Source organism: Choloepus didactylus, chromosome 8 (assembly GCF_015220235.1).
Source record: "Choloepus didactylus isolate mChoDid1 chromosome 8, mChoDid1.pri, whole genome shotgun sequence".
NCBI lineage: Eukaryota > Metazoa > Chordata > Mammalia > Pilosa > Megalonychidae > Choloepus > Choloepus didactylus.
The window spans coordinates 496,301-521,171 of NC_051314.1; the positions used below are offsets into that span (position 1 = coordinate 496,301).

At 42.5% G+C, this 24,871-nt stretch overlaps 1 protein-coding gene and 1 pseudogene across 4 annotated transcripts in view; both read left to right on the top strand.

The window, feature by feature from the left end:
- Positions 1–24,871, top strand: part of SBF1 (SET binding factor 1) — a 50,631-nt gene that overhangs the window by 23,802 nt on the left and 1,958 nt on the right. The gene's annotated exons all lie outside the window — the stretch shown is intronic.
- On the top strand, positions 518–18,787 carry LOC119543427 (annotated as a pseudogene).

The following is a 24,871-nucleotide window of genomic DNA, read 5'->3' on the forward strand; positions in this document are numbered from 1 at the left end:
CAGGTGGGTTATAAATGGTCTCCAGTGCTCCAATAAGCCTATAAAGGTTTCCAGTTCCATTGCAGTGTGGGGGGTTGGCCGCATTTGTAGATATCTGTCACCACTGCTGGAACGAGCTTTGCTCACCCAATCAAACCACCCCAGGGACTTTACAGACCTGGGGCCCTGGATCTTGGCATCATTGTCGGTCTGGCCTTGGTCCATTAAGGGGCACTGTAGTGGTGGGGCTGCCATTTCTAGAGTGGTAATACTCTCCGAAGTAAGCGTATCTTCACTCTGAAACACAGCAGCATTCGGTGGCTTTTCCATCTTGCTAGATAAGCTGCCGCGATCAGCTGCTGCCATCCGCTTACAGACGGGGGCCTTGCAGATACCTTGTGGCAAACACTGGGAAGGCCCCTGCCACCCTTCCCATGTACATGCAAATCGATCCTGGCTAGTGGAATACCGAAAAGGCATTAGTGAAGTCTAACACACAGTGGAACCCTCTGAGCCGGCCCATGAGTTATCCAGAAGCATGCGGTGCTGGGCCCTGCGTGCACAGGAGGGACAGCTTTACTCACTCCTCAAGAATCACAGTTGCTCTCCGCTCCCGTTGGGCCCCTTTGCCGGCCATCCAGGACTGTTAAACAGGCCCTGTGCTGGTCGTGTGGCCCCGATTTCAGCGTGTCCCTCCAGGAGGTGACATTGTTTGATATGGGTGACCCTCTTGGGTGGGGGCAAGTGCACTGGGGACCAGCGAGCAGCACCCCGAATAATCAGTTTCTCATGCGGAAGTGAAGGCAGAATTCACCAGCGGGAGTGGGGAGGTCTGGGTCTTGTAACACGCCCACCCCCAATGTATATTTGGGAATGGGAGAAATACATATAGTGAACTTTCAGGGCCGAGGTGCCCGATTTGCACTACACACACAGCTTTCCCCATCCCCCCCTGTCACCTTTAGGTGCCCATTAAATCTCTGGGGAGTCCCATAGATGGGTGTGCTCTCTGCTCCAGTACCAGTAAGGACTACAACGTGCTAACAGTCTGTGGGAAATCAGTGGATACCGAGCTCTGCGTGAGGCCCCTGGGCGCCTGCTGTGTCTCCACACGGTCCTCGGGGGGTGGGGGTGGGGGGTCTCCACCTCCCTCTAAGACGCTCGCTTTCTCCCGCGACGGGGGTGCTGTGGGGGTGACAGCCAGTGGCGCAGATTCAGACATAGGCAGAGGCCATCCTTTTTCCTCAGGCAACTTTTGGCAGAGTTCCTCTAATACAGGGTTAGGTTGTTTGTTTTTCCTGTTGGGGTTGCTGACAGGTAGACCAGCCCATAATTGCCTATGGGTCACATGCACAGGCCTGACTGCCCTTTCCCTCGTGAGGTGTCTGGTCACTCACCTCAACCCTTTCGACCTTGTTCTTTCTGTCTCACTCAAGTCTGCTATTGCTGGGGCCCCAGTGGACGGCTGGGCCAACCAGCAGGCTGAGAGCAGCTCCTGATGTCCCGTCCCAGGCTGGAGGCACGTGTGCAGGATTTTATCCTTCATTCCAGCCGGGAACAGCTTGTCTCAGGTCCGTGGAAGTGCTCTGCGTGTGCTGCATGCTGCACCCCCAGTTCTCTGACCGTGTCCTGCAATTCTTTCAGAGATGACTGTCACCTACTGTGGACGGCACACCCCCCTCAGAATATTACACCACAGTACACCACACTAATAAATTTTGAGTGCCCTTTGGTCTTTGCCATGCCTGGTAAAGATGCTGACATAGAGAGGGATGTGTAGTTTTGCCAGCTATTTTTGCTATTTCACTTCTGAAAGCATAACAACACCGTCTCCCCCGACATCCTGTAATCTTAGTAACCAAGCGGCTGAGCTCTCTCATCCCTTTTGCTGTCTGCTTCTGAGCAGGGATCTCTTCTTGAGGGTCATTGGGAGCCCTGGTTGATGGCCTTGCTTGTTTAGGCTTGTCTTCAGGCTCAGCTTCCTCTTCTGCATTCTCCCAGGGATCCTACACCTTCTGATCCCAGCCTTCCCTCTGGATAACCACTCGGACTTGCCACCAAGGTATCATCCGTCAGTGCATTTTCACAACTTTACATGCCATTACTTCTAATTGGCCTTCTTGGGTTTGCGCCTTTTTTGCTAATACATCAGTGTTGCTGGAACACACTCACCTAGAGTTAAAGCCTCATTTAATCTCCTCACCTCAGCTTCTGCTTTTTACTGGGCTCTGGTAGCATATCTCGCTGCCCACAATAACGGCCATGCAGTGGCAGCGACTGCTTCTTTCCTTGTGATTTCCATTTGTCCCCAGATTCTCCTGCAGGACAAATAAAACTCCAGCTGGCGTTTTTGGGGCATCCCAGTACTCATGCACTGGGCTAAACTATTCTAAAAAATGGGCATAACCCCCCCACGCTGCAAGTCAGCCACCCTGGGATTGCCCTTCCGACCGTGACATTACAGCTACAGATCCTGTTTCCCTCAGCTTGCTCGTTCTCTGTCTCCTGGCTGGCTTGCCCGTTGTCTGGCTGTGAACCCACAGAATAGTTCCGCCAGAGTTCGATGGGTAGTTGAGACTGAACTAAGCAGTAGGCCCCTGCATGTAGCAAAACGGTGACAGTGCATCGGGGAACCTACAGACTGGGGACTGGCCCTCGGTGCTGCAGGACATTGAGAGTAGTGCTCGGTGCCACCCAGGGGGCTGCAGGGGTTGTGTGGGGTGAGAACAAGGGCAGCACAGAGCCAAGCTGGGATTTGCTAGGTCGTGAAGAGGTTTCTTTGAAGCTACTGCTATGTAGCAGGAGGGTTCCCGTACAGATAGCTGTCGTCCTCCAGAATGTGCATGAGTGCATTAAGATGTATCTGGCAGGGAGGAGTTTTTTGCCTTATCTAGGAATTTATGGCTTCTCTGGCTTAAATGTTTTCCACAGTTGGCTGTACCAAATTGTTTTCCATAGTGGCTGCACCATTTTAAGTTGCCACCAACAATGTATGGTATTCCCCTATTTCTTCACATCCTCAATAACACTTCATTTTTTTAATTCTAGCCACCTTAATGGGTGTGAAGTGGTATCTCACTGTAATTTGCATTTCTTTAAGGCTGAGGATGCTGAGCATCTTTTCATGTGCTCTCTGGCCATTTGTATATCTTCTCTGAAGAAATGTCTATTCTTTTGCCCATTTAAAAATTGTGCCCTGAGGGAATCAGGGCCCCAAAAGCTTCTCCAATGACCCCCCAAAGCTGAGCTTTCCTGGCCTGCCCAGGGAATGCAGCCCTTCAGCTCACTGCCCCGCGGTGCTGAGAAAGTGTGTGTCCTTGAGTCTCCACTGCTGCCACCACTGCCCCTCTCTGGGGTGGGCTGAAGCCATGGCTGTCCTCAGAGCTGGGCATCATGTGGTCTGAAATTACTGACCAAAAGCCGTGATCTGTGATCGGCTGTGCCCACCCCTGGTCTCCGGGAAGAGGATTTTTGGGTCCCTTTCTGTCACCAGTGATCTAGCCAGGGATTGAACCCCATGGCAGCCTGCCGCAAGAGTGGGAGTTGGGTGCGGGTAGCTGCCACAGGGAGAGACCAGTTTATGGTTCTTTACTGTAATTTACCAGCCTCTTCCTTCCTTCCCTGGATGCTGTACAGTGTCCCTCTGGCTTTCAGAGTTTTAAAATAGTTGTTTCAGACAGTTTCTGTCTATTTAATAATTGTTCTGGTGGAAGGACAAAAGCCTGGAGCTCCCCACTCTGCCATCTTCCCACAGTCCCCCCAAAAGTTTTTAATTTTTCTGAAGTTCATCTTACCTATTTTTTTCTTTTGTTGCTTGCGCTTTTGGTGTAACATCTAAAATACTATTGCCTGCCAGAAGGTCCTGAAGATATTTCCCTATGTTTTCTTGTAAGAGTTTTATAGTATCAGCTCTTGTATTTAGATTGTTGATTTGTTTTGAGTTAATTTTTGTGCGTACTGAGAGGTAGGTGTCCACATGCATTGTTTTGCGTGTGGACTCCAGCTGTCCCAGCACCCTTTGTTGAAGAGACTGTTCTTTCCCCGTTTAACGGCTGTGGCATCCTTGTCGAAAACCAGCTGGCCACAGGTGTGTGGACTTACCTCTGGCTTCCCAGTTCTATTCCATTGGTCTATATGTCTGTCCCGAGGCCAGGACTACACTGATTTAATTACTTTAGCTTTGTAGTATGTTTTGAAATCAGGGAGTGTGGTTCTCCAACTTGGTCTATTTTCAAGATTGTTTTGGCTGTATAGGGCCTCTTGCAATTCCATATGAATTTGATGGTCAGCTTTTCTATTTCTGCAAAAAAGGCTACAGGAATGTTGTAGGGATTGCATTGAATTCATAGATCACTTTAGGCAGTATTGATATCGTAACAATATTTAGTCTTCCAATCCATGAACATGGGGTATTTTTCCATTTATTTAGGTCTTTAAATTCTTTCAGCAGTGTTTTATAGTTTTCACTGTACAAGTCTTTCAACTCCTTATTTACATTTATTCCTAGGTATGTTATTCTTTTAGAAGTTATTATAAATGTAATTGGATTTTTTAAAATTTCCTTTTCAAATTGTCCATTACTGGTATGTAGAAACCCAACTGATTTCTGTGTGTTTATATGTATTCTGCAGCTTTGCTGAACTTGTTTATTAGTTCTAGTGCTTTCTTGTGGATTCTTTGGAATTTTCTATATATAGGCTCATGTCATCTGTGAATAGGGCTAATTTGACTTCTTCCTCTTCAATTTGGATGCCTTGTATTTTGTTCTCTTGCCTGATTGCTCTGGCTGTACCTTCCAGTACAATGCTGAGTAGCGGGCGACAGTGGACTTCTTGTGCTCCTGTCTTGGGGGAAAGCTTTCAATTTTTGACCCTTCAGTGTGATATTTGCTATGGATTTTTCACATGCTTTTTATCATGTTGAGAAAGTTCCTTTCTATACCTAGTTTTCTGAGTGTTTTTATCATGAAAGGATGTTGGTTTTTGTCAAATGATTTTTGCCAATCGACATGATCAAGAGTGGTTTTTTTTTTTTTTTTCATTCTATTAATATGGTATATTACATTGATTGATTTTCTTATGTTGAACCATCCTTGCATTCCTGGAATAAATCTCACTTGATCATGGCATATACTGTTGGATTCAGTTTCCCAGTATTTTGTTGAAGATTTTTGCTTCTGTTTTCATAAGGGATATTGGTCTGAAGTTTTCTTGTCTTGTATTGTCTTTAACTAGCTTTGATATCAGAGACATGCTGGCTTCATAGAATAAGTTACGAAGTAATCCCTCCTCTTCTATTTTTGGAAGAGTTCTGGAAGGACTGGTGTTAAATCTTCCTTAAAAGTTTGTTAGAATCCAGCAGTGAAACCATCCCGTCCTGGCCTTCTGTTTGTTAGGAGGTTTTTATTTACTGATTCTGTATCTTTACTTGTTATAAGTCAGTTGAGTTTTCTGTTTCGTCTTGCATCAGGTTAGTTAATTTTTATGTTTCAAGGAATTTGAATTTGTCCATTTCATCCATGTTTTCTAATTTGTTGGCATATAATTGTTCATAGTACTCTCTTTTAATCCCCCTTTTCCCCCTTAGAATCCTTTTTATTTCTGTAAGATTGTCCCCATGCTCAGTCTTGAATTCAGTTGTGTCCTCTTCTTTCCTTGGCAGGCTGGCTAAAGGTTTATCAATTTTATCAATCTAATAAAAACCAACTTTTGGTTTTGTTGATTCTATTGTTTTTCTATTCTCTATTTCATTTATCTCTGCGGTAATCTTTACCATTTCCTAACTTTGGGTTTATTTTGCTCTAATTATTCTGGATTTTAGGTGTGAATTCAGTTTACTGATTTATAATCTTTCTTTTTTTTTCATGTAGGCATTTAGAGCTATAAATTTCCCTCTGAGCACTGCCTTCACGGCATTCCATAAGTTTTGTTCTGTTGTGTTTTTGTTTTCATTTGTATCAAGATGTTTCCTAATCTCCCTTTGTGATTTCTTCTTTGACCCATTGGTTATTTATTAGTGTGTTCTTTAATTTCCACATATTTGCAAATTTTCCAGTTTTCCTTTTGTTATTGATTGCTGTCTTTATTCCATTGTGGTTGAGAAGATCTTTTGTATGATTTCAGTATTTTAAAATTTATTAAGATTTGATTTGTGGCCTAGCGTATGCTTGCCCCATGTGCACTTGTCAAGGATGTGTGTTCTGCTGTTTTGGGTGGTGTGTTCTCTTTCTCTGTGTGTCCATTAGATCTGATCGGTTAGTAGTGTTGTTCACACCCTCTGTGTCCTGATTGATCTTCTGGGTAGAGGTTCTGTCAGTTATTGAAAGTGGTGTATTGCCTTCTCCAAGTATTATTGTAGGACTATCTTTCTCCTTTCAATTCTGTCAATTTTTTCTTCATATATTTTGGGGCATGTGGTGAGGGCATAATCATTACGTCTTTCTGCTGGATTGAGCCTCATCAATATATAACAACCTTCTTTGTTTTTTATCCCCTTTTTGACTTAACATATACTTTGTCTGGCAATAATGTAGCGACTACAGCTCTCTTTTGATTGCTGTTTGAGTAGAATAGCTTTTTCCATCCTTTTCCTTTCAAATTCATTGTGTCTTTGTACCTAAAGGGAGTCTCTTGTAGACGCATAGAGATGGATCGTGCGTTTTCACCCAGGCTTCGAACCTCTGCCTTTTGATGGGGGTTCAGTCCGTGAGCATTTAAGGTTAATAACTGAGGAAAAGGAGCTTACTGTCGCCACCCAGCCATTTGTTTTCTGTATGTCTTGTGTATTTTGTGTTTTATAATTACTCCATTACTGCCTTTTTTTTGTATTTAGTTGCTTTTTTTGTAGTATACCATTTTGATTCCCTTCTGCTTTTCTTTTCAGTATATTTTCAGTTATTTCCTTAGTGGTTACCTTTATAATTATCATTAAGATCTTAAACTAATAACAATCTTGTTTGACTCATACCTACCTAGATTCTGTAATTTAGAAACTCTCCACTCCTATATAGCTCCATCCCACCCGTTAATATTGTTATAGTTCTAGATTACATCTTTAACATAGATTTTAAATATTATTTTGCACATTTGCCATTTATCTCATGTATGGAGGTTTGAAAAGCAGTTATAAACCAAAAATACAGTAATACACGATTTTACATTTACCTATGTACTTACCTTTCTCAATGTTCTTTATTTCTTCTTGTGGCTTTGAATTACTGTCGAGTGTCCTTTTATCTCAACCTTTAGTATTTCTTGTCGGGCACATCTTCTGGTAATGAACTCTTTCAGCTGCTGTTTATCTGTAACTGTCTTATTAATTTCTCCATTTTTGAATGAGTATTTTGCAGGATGTAGAAATGTCCACTGACTTTAAATATGCCACTCCACTGTCTTCCACCCACATGGTTTCTGATGAGGAATCCTCTGTAGTATTATTGAGGATCCTTAGTATTTCTCTCTTGCTGCTTTCAAACTCCTGTGTCTCTGGCATGCTGACAGTTTCAGTTTAGGGTGTTCTAGTGTGGATCTCTTGGGTCTGTCATGCCTGGAATGTGATGTGCTTTCTGGATGTTTATCCTTAAGTTTTTCATGAGATTTGGGAAGTTTGGGGCCATTATTTCTTCAGATACTTTTTCTGCCCCCCTCTCTCTCTCTCTCGCCCTTTTAGGACTCTGAATGATGCACATGTTGTTAGCTTGATAGTGTCACCAGGTCTCTCAGGCTCAGTCTTAGCTGTGGGATTTTCATATATACACTTTATTACATTGAGAAAGTTTCTTTCTATTCCTATCATTTGAAGTGTTTTTATCAAGAAGAGATGCTGGATTTTGTCAAATGTTTTTTCTGCATCGATCGAGATGGTCATGTGGTTCTCCTTTGATTTGTTAGTGTGGTGTATTACACTGATTGATTTCCTTCTGTTGAGCACCTTGCATACATGGGATAAATCCCACTTGATCATGGTATATAATTCTCTTTATGTGCTGTTGGATTCGGTTTGCTAATATCTTGTTGAGGATTTTTGCATCTATGTTCATTAGAAAGACTGGTCTGTAATTTTCCTTTCTTGTGATGTCTTTATCTGACTTTATTATTAGGGTGATGTTGCCTTCATAGAATGAGTTAGGTAGTGTTCCCTCCTGTTCGGTTTTTTGGAAGGGTTTGGACAGCACTGGAATTGATTCTTCCTGGAATGATTGGTAGAATTTACCTGTGAAGCCAGCAGGTCCTGGGCTTTTCTTTGTTGGGAGGTTTTTGATGACTCAATCTCGTTCCTTGTGATTGGTTTGCTGAGGTCTTCCATTTCTTCTGGAGACAGTGTGGTTTGTTCATGTGTTTCCAGAAAAAAAAAATTGTCCATTCTATCTACGTTGTCTAGTTTGTTGACCTATAGTTGTTCATAGTGTCCTCTTATGATCTTTTTTATTTCTGTGGGGTCATTAGTAATGCCCCCCCCATTTCTAGTTTTATTTATTTATTTATTTGCATCTTCTCTCTTTCTCTCTCCCTCCCTCTCTCTCTCTCTCTGTAAGTCTAGCTAAGGGCTTGTCAATTTTGTTGATCTTCTCAAAGAACCAACTTTTGGTTTTGTTAATTCCCTAGTTCTTCCAGGTATACAGTTGGGTCTTTGATTTTAGCTCTTTCTTCCTTTATTTAATATAGGCATTTAGGGCTATAAATTTCTCTCTGAGCACTGCCTTTGTTGTATCCTGTAAGTTTTGATATGTTGTGTTCTTGTTTTCATTTTCTCGAGATATTTACTGATTTCTCTTGCAATTTCTTCTTTGACCCCCTGATTGTATAAGTGTTTTGTTTAACCTCCATAAATGTGTGCATTTTCCATTCCTCCTCCTGTTGTTGACTTCCAGCTTCATTCTATTATGATCAGAGAAAGTGTTTTCTATAATTTCGATCTTTGAAAATTCATTAAGATATGTTTTGTGACCTAACATGTAGTCTGTCCTGGAGAATATTCCATGAACACTTGAGAAGAATGTGTATCCTGCTTTCTTGGATGCAGTGTTCTGTATATGTCCGTTAGTTATAGTTCATTTATCAAATTATTCAAGTTTTCTATTTCCTTATTGATCCTCTGCCTAGATGTTCTGTATATTGATGTGAGTGGTGTATTGTAGTCTCCAACTATTTTTGTAGAAATGTCTGTTTCTCCCTTCAGTTTTGCTAGTGTTTGCCTCATGTATTTTGGAGCATTATTTCTTCTTGCATACATATTTATGACTGTTATTTCTTGGTGGATTGCCCCTTTGCTAATATATAGTATCTTTCCTTGTCTCCTATAACAGCTTTTCATTTAGTCTATTTTGTCTGATACTAGTATAGCTGTCTCAGCTTTTTTTTGGATACTGTTTGCATGGAATATCTTTTTCTAGCCTTTCACTTTCAACCAATTTGTATCCTCAGGTCTGAGGTGAGTCTCTTACAGACAGCATATAAATGACTCATTTTTTAAAATCTATTCTGCCAATCTGTGTCTTTTAAATGGGAAGTGTAATCCATTAACATTCAGTGTTATTACTATAAAGGCAGTATTTACTTCAACCATTTTATGCTTTTTTATATGTCATATCTTATTTTTATCTGTTTTTTTACCCTTTTAGTTCCCATACTGATAATTTTCATTTCTACACTCTCCTCCAAGTCTCTGTCTTCTGTCCTTTCCTTTCAGCCAGCAGGACTTCTTTTAGTGTTTCTTGCAGGGCAGGCTCTTGTTAATGATCTCTCTCGGCTTCTGCCTATTAGTGAATATCTTAGAAACTCTGCCTCATTTTTGAAGGACAGTTTTGCCAGATAGAGAATCCTTGACTGGCAGTTTTTCTCTTTCAGTATCTTGAATATATCATACCACTGCCTTCTCACCTCTATGGTTTTGATGAGAAATTGGCGCTCAGTCTTCTCAGGCTTCCCTTGTATGTGATGGATTGCTTTCAGAATTCTCTCTTTGTCTTTGGTGTTTGATGTTCTGGTTAGTATGTCTCTTAGAGCAGGTCTGTTCGGATTTATTCGATTTGAGGTATGCTGTGCTTCTTGGAATTGTATATCAATGCCTTTCATGAGAGTTTGGAAGTTCTCGGCCTTAATCTCCTCAAATAGTCCTTCTGCCTCTTTTCTGTTCTCTTCTGGGACACCCATGGCACGAATGTTTCTGTGTTTCATGTTGTCAATCAGTGCTGAGATTCTGCTCAATTTTTCCCATTCTTTTCTCTGTCCTTTTGTCTGTTCCAATTTGGACTCTCTGTCTTCTAGCTTGCTGATCCTTTCTTCTGTCTGTTCATATCTCCTGTTGTATGCTTCTAGTGAATTTATCTTTTATTGAGATTGTTCACATACCATATACAATTAATCCAAAGATCCAAAGTGTACAGTCAGTTGCCTACAGTACCATCATACAGTTGTGCATCCATCACCACAATTTTTTTTTCAATTTTTAGAACATTTTCATTGCTCCAGAAAAGAAAAACAAAAAACAAAAAGGACACTCCAATCCTCCCATACCCCTACCACCCCCCCTCCATTATTGATTCATAGTATTGGTATAGTACATTTGTTACTGTTGATGAAAGAATGTTAAAATACTACTAACTGTATTAATATAGTTTGCAATCAGTATATTTTTCTCCTATATGCCCCTCTCTTATTAACTGCTGGTTATGGTGTCATACATTTGTTCTAGTTCATGAGAGGGACTTCTAATATTTGTACAGTTAGTCACGGACATTGTCCACCACAAGATTCACTGTTTCATACATTCCCGTCTTTTAACCTCCAACTTTCCTTCTGGGGACTTACATGACTCTGAGCTTACCCTTTCCACCACCTTCACACACCATTCAGCACTGTTAGTTATTCTCACAACGTGCTACCGTCACCTCTGTCCATTTCCAAATGTTTACATTCACCCTAGTTGAACATTCTGCTCATAATAAGCAACTGCTCCCCATTCTTTAGCCTCCTTCTATATCCTGGTAACTTACATTTTGTGTCTATGAGTTTACATATTATAGCTAGTTCATATCAGTGAGACCCTGCAATATTTGTCCTTGGGTGTCTGTCTTATTTCACTCATTATAGTGCTCTCAGGGTTTCTTCATGAACCCATTTTTTTAAGATGGTTTTGTTCACACACCATTCATTCCATCCTAAGTAAACAATCGATGGTTCCATGTATAGTCATGCATTTATGCATTTGCCACCATCGCCACATCTATATAAGGACATCTCCATTTCTTCCACAAAGAAGGAAGAAGAGTCAAAGAAAGCAGAGAAACAAAAGGGAAAGAACGAACAAAGAGAGAGAAAAACAAACAAACAAACATAACAGCTAGGAAGCACCAAAAGGAAAGATAGCATTAAACTAAAGTAGAATAAAAAGTCAGACAATATCACCAATGCCAAGAGTCCTATACCCTTCCCCCATGTCTCTCCCCACCCCATATTCATTTAGCTTTGGTATATTGCCTTTGTTACATTAAAGGAAGCATAATACAATGTTTCTGTTAATTACTTTTGCCCCATTCCCACCCCATTTTTAACACCTTGCAATGTTGACATTTGTTCTCCTTTATGAAAAACATATTTGTACCTTTTATCACAATCATTGAGCACCCTAGGTTTCACTGAGTTATACAGTCCCAGTATCTATCTTTTCTCTTTCCTTCTGGTGTCCCACATGCTCCTAACCTTCCTCCTTTAACCATACTCACAGTCATCTTTGTTCAGTGTACCCACATTGCTGTGCTACTATCTCCCAAAATTGTCTTCCAAACCTCTCACTCCTGTCTTTTCCTTTCTGTCTGTAGCGCTCCCTTTTGTGTTTCCTGTAGAGCAGGTATCTTGTCCACAAACTCTGTCATTGTCTGTTTGTCATAGAATATTTTAAGCTCTCCCTCCTATTTGAAGGACAGTTTTGCCGGATATAGGATTCTTGGTTGGTGGTTTTTCTCTTTCAGTATCTTGATTATATCACCCCACTTCCTTCTTGCCTCCATGGTTTCTATTGAGAAATCCGCACATAGTCTTATCAAGCTTCCTGTGTATGTGATGGATTGCTTTTCTCTTGCTGCTTTCAGGATTCTCTCTTTATCTTTGATGTTTGATAATCTGATTATTAAATGTCTTGGTGTAGGCCTATTTGGATCTATTCTGTTTGGGGTATGCTGCGCTTCTTGGATCTGTAATTTATGTCTTTCATAAGAGATGGGAAATTTTCATTGATTATTTCCTCTATTATTGCTTCTGCCCTTTTCCCTTCTCTTCTCCTTATGGGATACCCATGACATGTACGTTCCTGCATTTTATGTAGTCTTTCAGTTCCCGGAGATGTTGCTCATATTTTTCCATTCTTTTCCCCATCTGCTCTTTTGTGTGTAGGCTTTCTGGTGTCTTGTTCTCCAGTTCCTGAGTGTTTTCTTCTTCCTCTTGAGATCTGCTGTTGTATGTTTCCATTGTGTCTTTCATCTCTTGTGTTGTGCTTTCATTTCCATAGATTCTGCCTGTTGTTCTTTTGAACTTTCGATTTCTACCATATGTACGCCCAGTGTTTTCATTCTACGGGTCATCTCTTTTGCCATATCTTCCTTAAACTTCTTGAATTGATTTAGCATTAGTTGTTTAAATTCCTGTATCTCAGTTGAAGTGTAAGTTTGTTCCTTTGGGCCATAACTTTGTTTTTCTTAGTGTAGGTTGTAGTTTTCTGTTATTTAGGCATCTGGTTTCCTTGGTTACCCCAATCAGGTTCTCCCAGACCAGAACGGGCTCAGGTCTAGAAGGAGGCAGTAGCATCATGTCTCCCTGAGGGTGTCTTAGAGGATTGACATACCCTGTGAGGCCTCAAGTCACTGTGCTTTTCTGCCCAGCATGTGGCGCCTGTCAGCCTGTAGCTCCTGACTGGTGTAAGGGGGTGTGGCCCATGGCTGTTTTCCCCCAGGCTCTGGGGTCTGGTTCTGAATGGAAGGTGGGTAGCAGAGCTGGGCCACACCTTTTTCCTCTTAGGGAAGATACATACCTTGAGGAGAGGTCATTTACATTCGAATAGTCTCTCTATGCTATCTCCACCCTTGTATGGTTCAGAGTGCTGGGAACTAAAAATGGCTGAGGTTTTCTCCACTGAGCCAAATAAGGGACAGAAATCCCCTCTTCAGGGCCAAGTCTGCAGCCACCCTCAGTTTCACCCATCAGCCAGAGATAGCACCCAGTCCTCTGGGCTCCCCCTTCCTCCCAGAGAGGTCCTCTGGCTCTCCAAGGTCATTCGTCACCAACAGCCTCTGTCTGCTTGTTGGGGTTTTGTATCTTGTATTGAGTAGTCCACGTTTGTTAATTAAAACCCCAGTTGGGGCTCAGCTGAGCTATATTTGCTTGCTGGGAGAGAGCTGCTCTAGCACCATGAGGCTTTGCAGTTCAGGCTGTCGGGGGAGGGTTCTCCCGGCTTGGATCTGCAGTTTTTACTTACAGATTTTATGCTGTGATCTCGGGCATTCCTCCCAGTTCAGGTTAGTGTATGATGAGTGGACAGTCATGTTTGTCCCCCCACAGTTATTCAGATTATTCACTGGTTGTTCCTGGTTGTTTGTTAGTTGTTCCAGGGCGACTAACTAGCTCCCACTCCTCTCTATGCCGCCATCTTAGCTCCACCCCTCCTCTAGTGTTGTGCCTTTCATTCCCATAAGATCTGTTATTTTTCTTTGCATGCTTTCAAATTCTCCTTTATGCTCACCCCATGTCATCTTAATATCCTTTATTTCAAATTCTTTTTTTCAAATTCTTGTTGAATTTGTTTAGGAGATTTGTTTGAACATCTTGGATTAATTGTTCCTGATTCTGTAGCTCCACTGACTTTTTGATTTGTTCCTTTGGGCCATATCTTCCTGTTTCTTAATATGGCTTATTATTTTTTGCCGATGTCTGGGCATTGGATTATCTTGGTGAGTTTACTGTGAAGGTTGGATTCTGTCTTCTGTCACAGCTTTTGTAGTTGATTGGCTTTGACACTTGTTCCGTCAGTGTTTCCCAGCCAGGGCAGGGCCAGGGACCCATGAAGGGGATGCACACCAACTCCACAGGGCCCCAGGGAGAAGGTCGGTAAAGATGCCTAAAAGCCTTTAATTCTACTCCCCAAGGGTACACTTTCCTGGCCTGCCCACAGGTAGCATGTGCAGTAGCCTGTTCCCTTCCACCTGGGAAGGCTGAGGAGCTCCTGCCAACCCCAGACAACAGTGTAGCCGTGCCAGGCGGGCAGGTTGGAGCCCCTCATGGTCCCAGCAGTGAAAATTCACCAGCTGTGTCCCTATTCTTGGAGGTGGGTCTCCAAAGCCCTTTCAGTTTGCAGCCACCCGCCCTCCAGAGACCAGAGACCCCGCAGCTTTCTGTCCTGAGAGTGCAGTGGGTGCCAGGAGCTAGGGCCACAGCAACCCCGTCTCTTCGTCCAGCCCTTTCCTGGAGGGTGTAGAGTGCTTCTGCTGGTTTCCAGAGCCGCAGATCCATTGCTGTGGACGCTTCTGCATGGCCCCTCGTTGTCTTCCTGGGAGAGAAGTAAGCCCAGTCTCTCCCTGATCAGCCATCTTGGATCCCCTTTTCACTTTCTTTCGATGTACAAAGTTTTTAATTTTGGTGAAGTTCATTTTATCTAGTTTTCTTTTGTTGCTTGTGCTATTGGTGTAAAATTAAAAATGCATTGCCTACCAGAAGGTCCTAACTGTATTTCCGTATATTTTCCTGTAAGAGTTTATGGTATTAGTTCTTATATGTAGGTTGTTGATCTATTTTGAATTAATTTTTGTTTATAGTGAGAGGTAGGTGTCCACATTCGCTGTTTTGCATGAGGTCTCCAGCTGTCCCAGCACCATTTGTTGAAGACACTATTCTTTCCCCACTGAGTGGACGTGGTGCCCTTGTTGGAAACTCACTGGCCACAGATGTGTGGGTTTATCTCTGGACTCCCAGTTCTAGTCCATTGGCCTATATGTCTGCCCTGAAGCCAGGACCACGCTGTTTTAATTTCTGTAGCTTTGTAGTACATTTTGAAATTAGGAAGTGTGGGTTTTCCAACTTTGTTTTTTATTCAAGGTTGTTTTTGCTATTCAGGGCATCTTGCAATTTCATATGAATTTGAGGAACAGCTTTTCCATTTTTGGAAGAACATCCACTGGAATGTTGATAGGGATTGTATTAAATTTGTAGATCGCTTTAGGCAGTAATGACATCTTCACAATATTAACTTTTCCAACCTATGAACATGGGATGTCTTTCCATTTATTTAGATCTTCTTTAATTTCCTTCAGCAATGGTTTGTAATTTTCACTGTATATCTTTTGCCCTCTTGGTTAAGTTTATTCCTAGATATTTTATTCTTTTCGATGGTATTTTAAATGGGATTATTTTCTTGATTTCCTTGTCAGATTGTTCGTTACTGGTGTATAGGAGCCCAGCTGACTTACTCGTGTCTCTCTTGTACCCTGTGCCTTTGCTGAATTTGTTAGTTCTAGTGCCTTTCATGTGGGTTCTTTGGGATTTTATCCGTGTACGACTGCGTCATCTCTGAGTAGGGGTAGTATGACTTCTTTTCCAATGCGGATGCTGTTTTTGTTTGTTCTCTTGCCTGATTGCTGGGGCTAGAGCTCCCAGTGCAGAGTTGAGTAGCAGTGGTCAGTGCCGGCGTCCTGTCCTGTTCCTGATCTGAAGGGCAGAGTGTCCAGTCTTTGCTGCATATGATGTTAGTGTGGGTTTTCCACATAAATGGCTTTTAACATTTTGAGGAATCTCCCTTTTATTCCTAGTTTAATGTTGTGTATTACATTGCCTTTTTTTTTTTTTTTTTAATGTTGAACCACCCTTGCATTCCTGATATAGTTCCCACTTTCTCTGGAATTATTTTAATATGCTGCTGAATTTGGTTTACTGTTATTCAGTTGAGATTTCTTTTGAGAATTTGTAGGTTTACAGAAAAGTCATATATAAAATACATAAAATATAGAGTTCCCATATATTAACACCTTGCATTAGTGAGGTATATTTGTTACAGTTCATGAAACATTTTTTATGATTGTACTTTCAGTTTTATAGTCCATCATTTACAGTAGGGTTCATTATTTGTGTTGAGCAGCCCTATGTGTTTTTTTTTAAACTTTATTCTAGTAACACACACAACCTAAAGTTTCCCCTTTTAACCACATTCATATATATAATTCAGTGCTGCTAATTACATTGACAGTGTTGTGCATCACCATCATCTATTACCAAAATTTACATTCAACCCAAATAGAAATTCTGTACAACTCAAGCATTAATTCCCTATTCCCTTCTCCCAACTCAGCCCCTGGTAACCTGTACTCCATATTCTGACTCTTTCAGTTGCTTATTGTAATTATTTCATGTCAGTGAGACCGTGCAATACTTGTCGTTTTGTGTCTGGCCTGTCTCACTCAGCATGTTGTCTTCAAGGTTCATCCATGTTGTTGCATGTATCTTTCCTTTTCACAACTGAATAATTCAGTGCATACACACACACACACACATGTATATACCACATTTTGTTTATCTGTTCATTGGTTGATGGACATAGGCTTGCTTCCATCTTTTTGCAATTGTAAATAATGCCACTATGAACACTACTGTGTAAATAGCTGTTTGAGTCCCTGCTGTCAGTCAATTCTTTGAGTATATTTCGGGTAGTGGGATTGCTGGGTCGTATGGTAGTTCTGTACGTAGCTTTCTGAGGAACTGCCAAACTGTCTTCCGCAGCAGCTGCACCATTTTACATTCCCACCAGCAGTGAATGAGTGTTCCTATTTCTCCACATCCTCTCCAACTCCTGTAATTTTCTGGTTTGTTTTTTTTTAATCACAGGCCATTCTAGTGGGTATGAAATGGTATCTTGTGGTTTTGATTTGCATTTCCCTAATAGCTAATGATGTTGAGCACCTTTTCAGATCTTTTGCCCATTTTTTAATTGGGTTGTTTGTGTTTTTACTGTTGAGTTGTAGGATTTCTTTATATATTCTGATATTTAACCCTTATCAGATATGTGGTTTCCAAATATTTTCTCCCATTGAGTAGGTTGTCTTCTCACTTTCATGATAAAGTCCTTTGATGCACAAAATTTTAAAATTTTGATGCGGTCCCATTTATCTAATTTCTTTTTTGTTGCTTGTGCTTTGGGTGTAAAGTCTAAGAAACCATTGCCTAACGCAAAGTCCTGAAGATGCTTCCCGACATTTTCTTCTAGGAGTTTTACAGTCCTGGTTCTTATATTTAGGTCTTTGATCCATTTTGAGTTAGTTTTTGATATGGCATGAGGTAGGGTTGTCCTCGTGCTTTTGCAGGTGGCGATCCGGCTCTCCCGGCACCATCTGTAGAAGAGACTCTTCTTTCCCAGTTGCGTGGCCTTGGCAGCTTGTCATTTCTGGTCGTTTTCAAAGCATCTCGTGCCCATTCTCACGGGCCTGGCCACTTGCCCTGCTCTGTCCGTACAGTGAAATGGCCAGTCAGGTGGATGGTTATTCGGTCCAGGTTAACGGAAGAGGAGGAGCCCGCGCACACTTCCAGGGTAGTTCACAGGCACACAGGCCCCGACGGAGGCAGGCCTCTCACGGCAGGTGGCAGAGACTCGGTGAATATTCCGTGCAGGGTTGGTAGCTTCTTGATGAAAAAGGGATTGATGCTCTTAGGGAATTAATGAAGAAGGAACTCTTTCTTTACTAGAACAGTTCAAGGAAAGCGCCTTATCACGTGTCCAGAACAAAAGTGCGTTTGTATGTGGAGTCATGAAGACCTCCAGGCCACAGGGGAAAGAGGAGCTTGGTGCAAGAGTCCAAAAGGCCTTGCTTGAGAGACCGGCTGTGCCCTGGATGCAGCTGCAGGACAGAGGACGGAGGTGGGCCTCCACCAGACAGCAGGTACGCAGGTGTGCAACCTGGAACTGGAGCCGAGGTCTCTGTAGGGAAGAGACCAAGAGATTTATGTGAGGGTGAGTTGGTGCCCCTTTTTGAGAAGGCCAGTCCCATTTGGGATCTACGTCTTAGGATGGATCCACTGTCTGGTTGGAACAGAGGGTTGCATTTATCACCTGCTGTAGAAAGGAACTTGCAAAGGGAGCTGTTCAACTGTGTGACATCTATGAAAATCATCCTGGTAAATGCCTGGGAGTGTGCATGTCCATGGCAAACAACAGGCTTCTTGTTGGATTGATTCTGAAGAATAAGACTAAAGAAAACATTCTGGAAGAATGGAGTAAAGTCACAGAGGGTTTGGTGGATGCTATTCTCTATCATCAACCCAATGACAAAAAGAATTAGGGGTTCTGCTTCCTTGAATGTGAGGATCACAAGTCAGCAGCACAAGGCAGACCCCGGCTGACGAGTGGAAGAGTGAAAGTGTAGGGACACGTAGCACCGCTGCAGGCTGACCCTGTGGAGAGCCAGCTCCAGAAGTCAGCGCCAAGGGGAAAGTTTTATTTGTGAGAAGGTTGGCTACTACAGTGACAGAAGAAATATTGGAGAAGTCATTTTCTGAATTTGGAAAACTTGAAAGACTGAAGAAGTTGAAAGGTTATGCTTTTGTTCATTTTGAAGACAGAGCAGCTGTTAAGGCCATGGATGAAATGAAAGGCAAAGAAGTAGAAGGGGAAGGAATTGAAATAGCTTAACCAAGCCACCAGTCAAGCATGGGGAGCACGAGCTGCCAGCCAGGCCTCCAGAAGCTCCGCGTGGCACCCTCCTCCTCCATGGGGTCAGGGTTGGGGGGAGGCGGACGTGGTTTCCCTCCAGATTACCCGGCTGCCCAGATGGCTGGGGTGAAGGCTGTGGTGATGACGGTGGCCGTGCGGGGGGAGGACTGGGAGGGAAGGGGAGGGGAGCACCACTTCCAAGAGGGGGGGCTGGCTCTTCTCAGAGGGGGACATCTTGGGGCCACCAGGAGGCTCCAGGGGTGGCCGAGGGGGTCCTGCGTGACAGCAGAGAGGCCGGGGCTCCCGGGGGGGGAGGTGGGCACCAGCAGCTGAGTCTAAGTGCCGTCAGACCAGGCACCAGGGCCCCGGGCCGCCCCCTCGCTCGGAGCCGCTTCAGCGAGGCAGCCGCTGTTCCGGTAACTGCTGTTATGACAACGGATTTCATCAGGACACTTACTGACAGCAGTGGAAATGGACAAGAGAGGGCTTGAAAATGATACGATTGGCTCTAGTTAGACATTCTTCCAGAAAAATTGGCTTAAAAAATCACAATTTGCTGCCATTTGTATTGAGCTGAAGAATCACTGTTGTGTACATACTGGTCAAGTCTTTTTATTTTTCCTTTTTCAAAAAATGCTTTTGGACATTATTCGGCTTGCAGAGTTCTCTTATTCTGGGAGTTACAATCTTTTATTGCTTCCGGCTTCATTTTAGCTTCAGAACAGGGTGGGCACACTGTGAATCTTGGGTTTCGGGCAGTTTCGTTTTTTTTTTTGGATTTGGGACAGATTACACAGGGGCATGGCGTGAGCTGTGCATTGAGTACAAGCTAGTACCTTGTCTTAGTAGTTTTAAGAAACTGAAGCAAACAAATTTAAGTTTTCTTATATTGAAGGTAACTTTTGATTGTATGGTTTTGCATCACTAGAAGTAGGTTAACTGTATTTTTAAATTGTTATACCTTTATTTCATTTTTGTTCACAAAATTTGTTTGGTTTAAATGTCAAAGCTGTGACAATTTGTTCTTTGCTGTGATTGTATTTCCAGTTTCTTGTTCATGTAAGATTTCAGTAAAACTCAAAAATCTATTCAAAACAGAACAAAGTAAATAAATAAATACATGAATAGGCCGTGGACCTGAGATCTGTCCTGAGCTCTCAGGTCGACTGTCTGTGTACCCTCGTGCCGGTGCCGTGCGTTCTGGCTGCTGCGGCTACGTGGTAATTTTTAAAGTCAGGAAGTGTGAGTCCTCCAACCTCATTCTTCTTTTTTAAGATGTTTTTGGCTATTTGGGGCCCCTTACCCTTCCAAATAAATTTGACACTCAGTCTTTCCATTTCTGCAAAGTGGGCTGTTGGAATTTTGATTGGGATTGCATTGAATCTATAAATCATTTTGGGTAGAACTGATATCTTAACAATGTTTAGTCTTCCAGTCTATGAGTATGGAATGCCCTTCCATTTATTTAGATCTTCTCTGATCTTTTAGCAAAGTTTTGTAGTACCTCCTTGGGTAAATTTATTCTTAGATATTTGATTCTTTTAGTTTACTATTGTAAATGGAATTTTTTAAAATTTCCTCCTCAGATTGCCCATTACACCAGTGTATAGAAGCACTACTGATTTTTGCCTGTTGTTCTTGTACCCTGCCACTTTGCTGAATTTGTTTTATTATCTCTAGGAGCTTTGTTGTAGATTTTTAGAGACTTTGTATATACGGGATCATGTCATCTACAAATAGTGAAAGTTTTTCCTTTCAAATTTCAATGCCTTTGATTTCTTTTTCTTGCCCAACTGCTCTGGCTAGAACTTCCAGCACAATGTTGAATAACAGTGGTGACTTTGGGCATCCTTATCTTGTTCCTGATCTTAGAGAGAAAGCTTTCAGTCTTTCACCATTGAGTATGATGTTAGCTGTGGGATTTTCATATATACCCATTATCATGTTGAGGAAGGTCCCTTGTATTCCTGTTTTTCTAAGTGTTTTTATCAAGAAATGATGCTGGAATTTGTCAGATGCCATTTCTGCATCAATGGAGATGATCATGTAGTTTTTTTCCCTTGGTTTTGTTAATGTGGCGTAGTACATTGATTTTCTTATGTTGAACCACCCTTGCATACCTGGGATAAAACCCACTTGATCATGGTGTATTAATTCTTTTAGTGTGCTGTTGGATTTGATTTGCTGGTATCTTGTTGAGGATTTTTTCATCTATATTCATAAGAAAAACTGGTCTGTAATTTTCTTCTCTTGTAGTATCTTTGTCTGGCTTTGTTATTAGGGCAATGCTGGTTTCTTAGAATGAGTTAGGCAGTGTTCCCTCCTGTTCAATTTCTGGATTGGTATTAATTCTTCTTAGAATGCTAGGTGGAATTCACCTGTGAAGCCATCTGGTCCTGGCCTTTTCTTTGTTGGGAGAATTTTGATGATGGATTCGATCTGTTTACTTGTGATTAGTTTGCTGTGGTCTTCTATTTCTTCTAGAGTCAGTGTAGCTTGTTTGTGTGTTTCTAGGAATTTGTCCATTTCATCTAAGTTGTCTGATTTGTTGGCCTACCGTTGTTGATAGCATCCTCCTGTGATTCTCTTTATTTCTGTGGGGTCAATAGTAATGTCCTTCCTCTCATTTCTGATTTTATTTATTTGCATCCTCTCTCTTTTTTCTTCCATTTAGCTAAAGGCTTGTCAATTTTATTGATCTTTTCAAGGAACTAACATTTGGTTTTGTTATTTTCTCTACCGTTTAATTCTCCATTTCATTTATTTTTGCTCTAATCTTTGTTATTTCCTTCTTCTTGCTTTGAGTTTAGTTTGATTTTCTTTTTCTAGTTCCTTCAGGTATACAGTTAGGACTTTGATTTTAACTCTTTCCTTCCTTTTTAATGTAAGCAGTTTTAGGTAGAAATTTACCTCTGAGCACAGCCTTTGCTTTATGCCATAAATTTTGATGTTATGTTTTCCTTTTTGTTTTCCTTTTTGTCTCAAGTTACTTACTGATTTCCCTTGTGATTTTTTCTTTGGCCCATTGATTGTTAAGAGTGTGTTATTTAACTTCCATATATGTGTAGATTTTGTAGTTCTTTGCCTGTTACCTGATTTCCAGCTTCATTCCATTGTGGTCAGAGAAGATGCTTCGAATAGTTTCAATCTTTTTTAAATTTATTGACACTTTATTCGTGACCTTTCCTGGAGGATGATCCGTGAGCACTTGGGAAGAATGTGCACCTGCTGTTTTGGGGTGCAGTGTTCTGTATGAGTCTGTTAGGTCCAGTTCAGTCATCGCATTAGTTCAGTTCTCTGTCTGCTTATCGACCTTCTGTCTGGATGTCCTGTATACAGGTGAAGTCGTGTGTTGATGTCCCCAACTGTTATTGGAGGTGTCTGTGTCTGCCTTCAGTTTAGCCGGTGTTTGCCTCGTGTGTTTTGGGGCACCCTGGTTAGGAGCAGAGATAATTAAGATTGTTACTTCTTCTTGGTGGATTGACCCTTTTAGTAACACACAGTGTCCTTCTTTGTGCCTTGTAACAGCTTCTGAGTTAAAGTCTATTTTTGTCTGATATTAGCATGGCTACCCCACCTCTTTTCTGGTTACTGTTTGCACGGAATATCTTTTTCCATCCTTTTATTTTCAGCCTATTTGTGTCTTTGGGTCTAAGTTGAGTCTCTTGTAAACAACATGGAGTTGGGTCATGTTTTTATCCATTCTGCCACTCTGTGTCTTCTGACTGGAGAGTTTAGTCCATTAGCACTCCGTGTTCTCACTGTAAAGGTGGAACTTGCTTCAGCCGTTTTGTCTTTGGTTTTTATATGTCATATCTTTTTTGTTTCTCTTTTCCTTTACCGTTGCCTCTTCTGCTGTATAGTTGATCTTCTATGATGTATCTGACTGATTCCTTTCTCATTTCCATTTCTGTATATTTTAAAAATACTTTTTGGTGACCCTGGGTTTGTTTACACAACCTACATCTGTAACTTCCTAATTTGAAAAGATGCCAACTTAGCTTCAATAGCATGCTCTTTGCTCCCACATCCCTTCGTTTCCCGTCTTCATGTGGTTTCTGTCCCACGTGACCGCTTTATATTTTGTGTGTCCATTATCAGGAAATACGACTCCTATTCAATTGTACTCTACTCTTGCTCCTTATGGGCTCTCTTTGGCATTCAGCAGTTTGCTCCCGTGTGTCCCAGTGTGGATCTCTTACTATTTGTCCTAACTGGAGTTTGTTGACATTCTTGAATGGGTTCATTCATATCTTTTTGTCAAATTTGGGAAGTTCTTAGCCATTATTTCTTTCCATTCTGCAATTTCTTCTGATTCTGCAACTTCCATGGTGCGTGTGCCGCACACGTCGTGGTGTCCCGCAGATCCCCTGAGCCCTCTGCACTTCCCTTCATCCTTTCCTTTCTGCTTCTCAACTCAATAATCTCAGTGGTCCTGTCTTTAAGTTTGCAGATTCTTCTGCCTGCTCAAATCTTCTGAAGAATTCCCCTAGTGAGTTTTTTTAAATTTCAGTTATTGTGCTTTGAGCCCCAGAATTTGTTTGGTTCCTTTTTATAATTTTTGTATCTCTGTTGGTCTTCGCGTTGTGTTCACGTATTGCTTCCTGATTTCCTTTAGTTCTTTGTTCATGTTTTCCTCTAGCTCTCTGAGCATACTTAGGTCAGTTGATTTAAAGTCTTTGACTGTTAATTCCCATGTCTTTCCTCAAGGAGGGTTTCCATTGCTTTATTTTGTTCCTTTGGATGGACCATGTTTTTCTATTTCTTTGTATGTTTTGTGATTTTTTTGTTGAAATCTGAACATCTCTGAATGTTTTAACGTGTTAATTCTGGAAATCAGAGTCTTCCCCTTCCCCACTGTTTGCTGCTTTTATTATTTTCTGTTTCGAGATTTTTCACAGTTTTTGCAAGGACTGTATTCCTTATTGTCAGAAGTCACTGAAGTCTCTGTACCTTTAGCTTGTGTTCAGCTAGTGTTATGACAGAGATTTCCTTGAGTGCCTGAAGCTAAAATCAAAAAGAAAAAGAAAAAAAATAAACAACAACAACAAAACCAAAACCATACCCCCACTGTCCCTCAGGCTTTGCAGATTGGTTCTGCGATGGGTTGCTCCTTTAATGCTTCACCAGCCTGGAGCGTCACCCAGGGTAAAAGCTTGGGGTGTTCTGGGTCTTTCCTGGGCTTGCTGTGGCTTCTAAGTCCCCATCCATGGCACCTGCACGTCGCACTTCCTCACGCCTTCCCGACAGCTTCTTGCCAGCCGTGTCCTTTGCCGCAGGTGGCTGAGACTTGTTCGTGTTTTTGTAGCCATGCCTGCTGCTGCTCCGCCCAGGTGAGTTCTGGGGCAGGCGAGACACAGACGAGTGCCCTGGGTCCACCCTTCAGACCCGCTGGGACAGACACACACCCTGGTATGCAAATGAGGTGTCGCTGCTCCCTAGGGAACTTGGGCCTGCCCTGGGGCATGGGCAGCTGCACCGAGTGCAGGGTGGGCACGGGCTAGTAAAGCGCTACGAGTTTTCCTGTTTCCAAGATGCTTTTTCTTGGTTCAGTGTCTTTGCTGGGTTGTAAACCTATGACTGTTTTCCAGAGTTCTGAGAAAGCTGGTTCTGAGTTTCTCTTATTTTTTTGGTGTTTCTGTGGGTGAACAGGAATTTGCAGCTTTGTTCTCAGTCCTCTTGCTCTTGTCTGACAACTCAGTGCCAAGGGCTTGTGTTTCTTTTCTTCCTGGTCTGTGTTTTCTCTTGTCCTCTCCTACGCACAGTGTTGTTGATTGAGTTCTGGGCATCGTGAGTGCAGCCCCGTAGGGACAGTTCCGTCTGGGTTGTGTCAGGCTCCACCCCGGGCCCCTGAGCCCAGTGACGCTCTGTGCAGCCTCCAGCCGCTGACTCTGGAGTTGCCCACCAGCTTTCCGAGCTCCTGTTCCCCAGGTCTCTGCCCTCGGCCTTCCCTGCGCTGGGGGCTCTCAGAGGCCTCACACCTGCTCCCCAGGTCTCTGTTTCCAGTGGACGGCTGGTCCAGACCAGAAGCAAAAGCCCCGAGTCTGAGGGTCCCGAGGACAGCCGTGCGGGCAGCATGGCAGGGCCTCGTGATGTGGCGTCTGCCCTGGCACGTGTCTGGCTCTGTTTTCAGTTCTTTGGAGGCAGTGGGCTGGGTTGGACCCCGTCCTCTCCCATGGGGACTGGGCGTCTGCTGAGGGGAAGGAGGACGGGT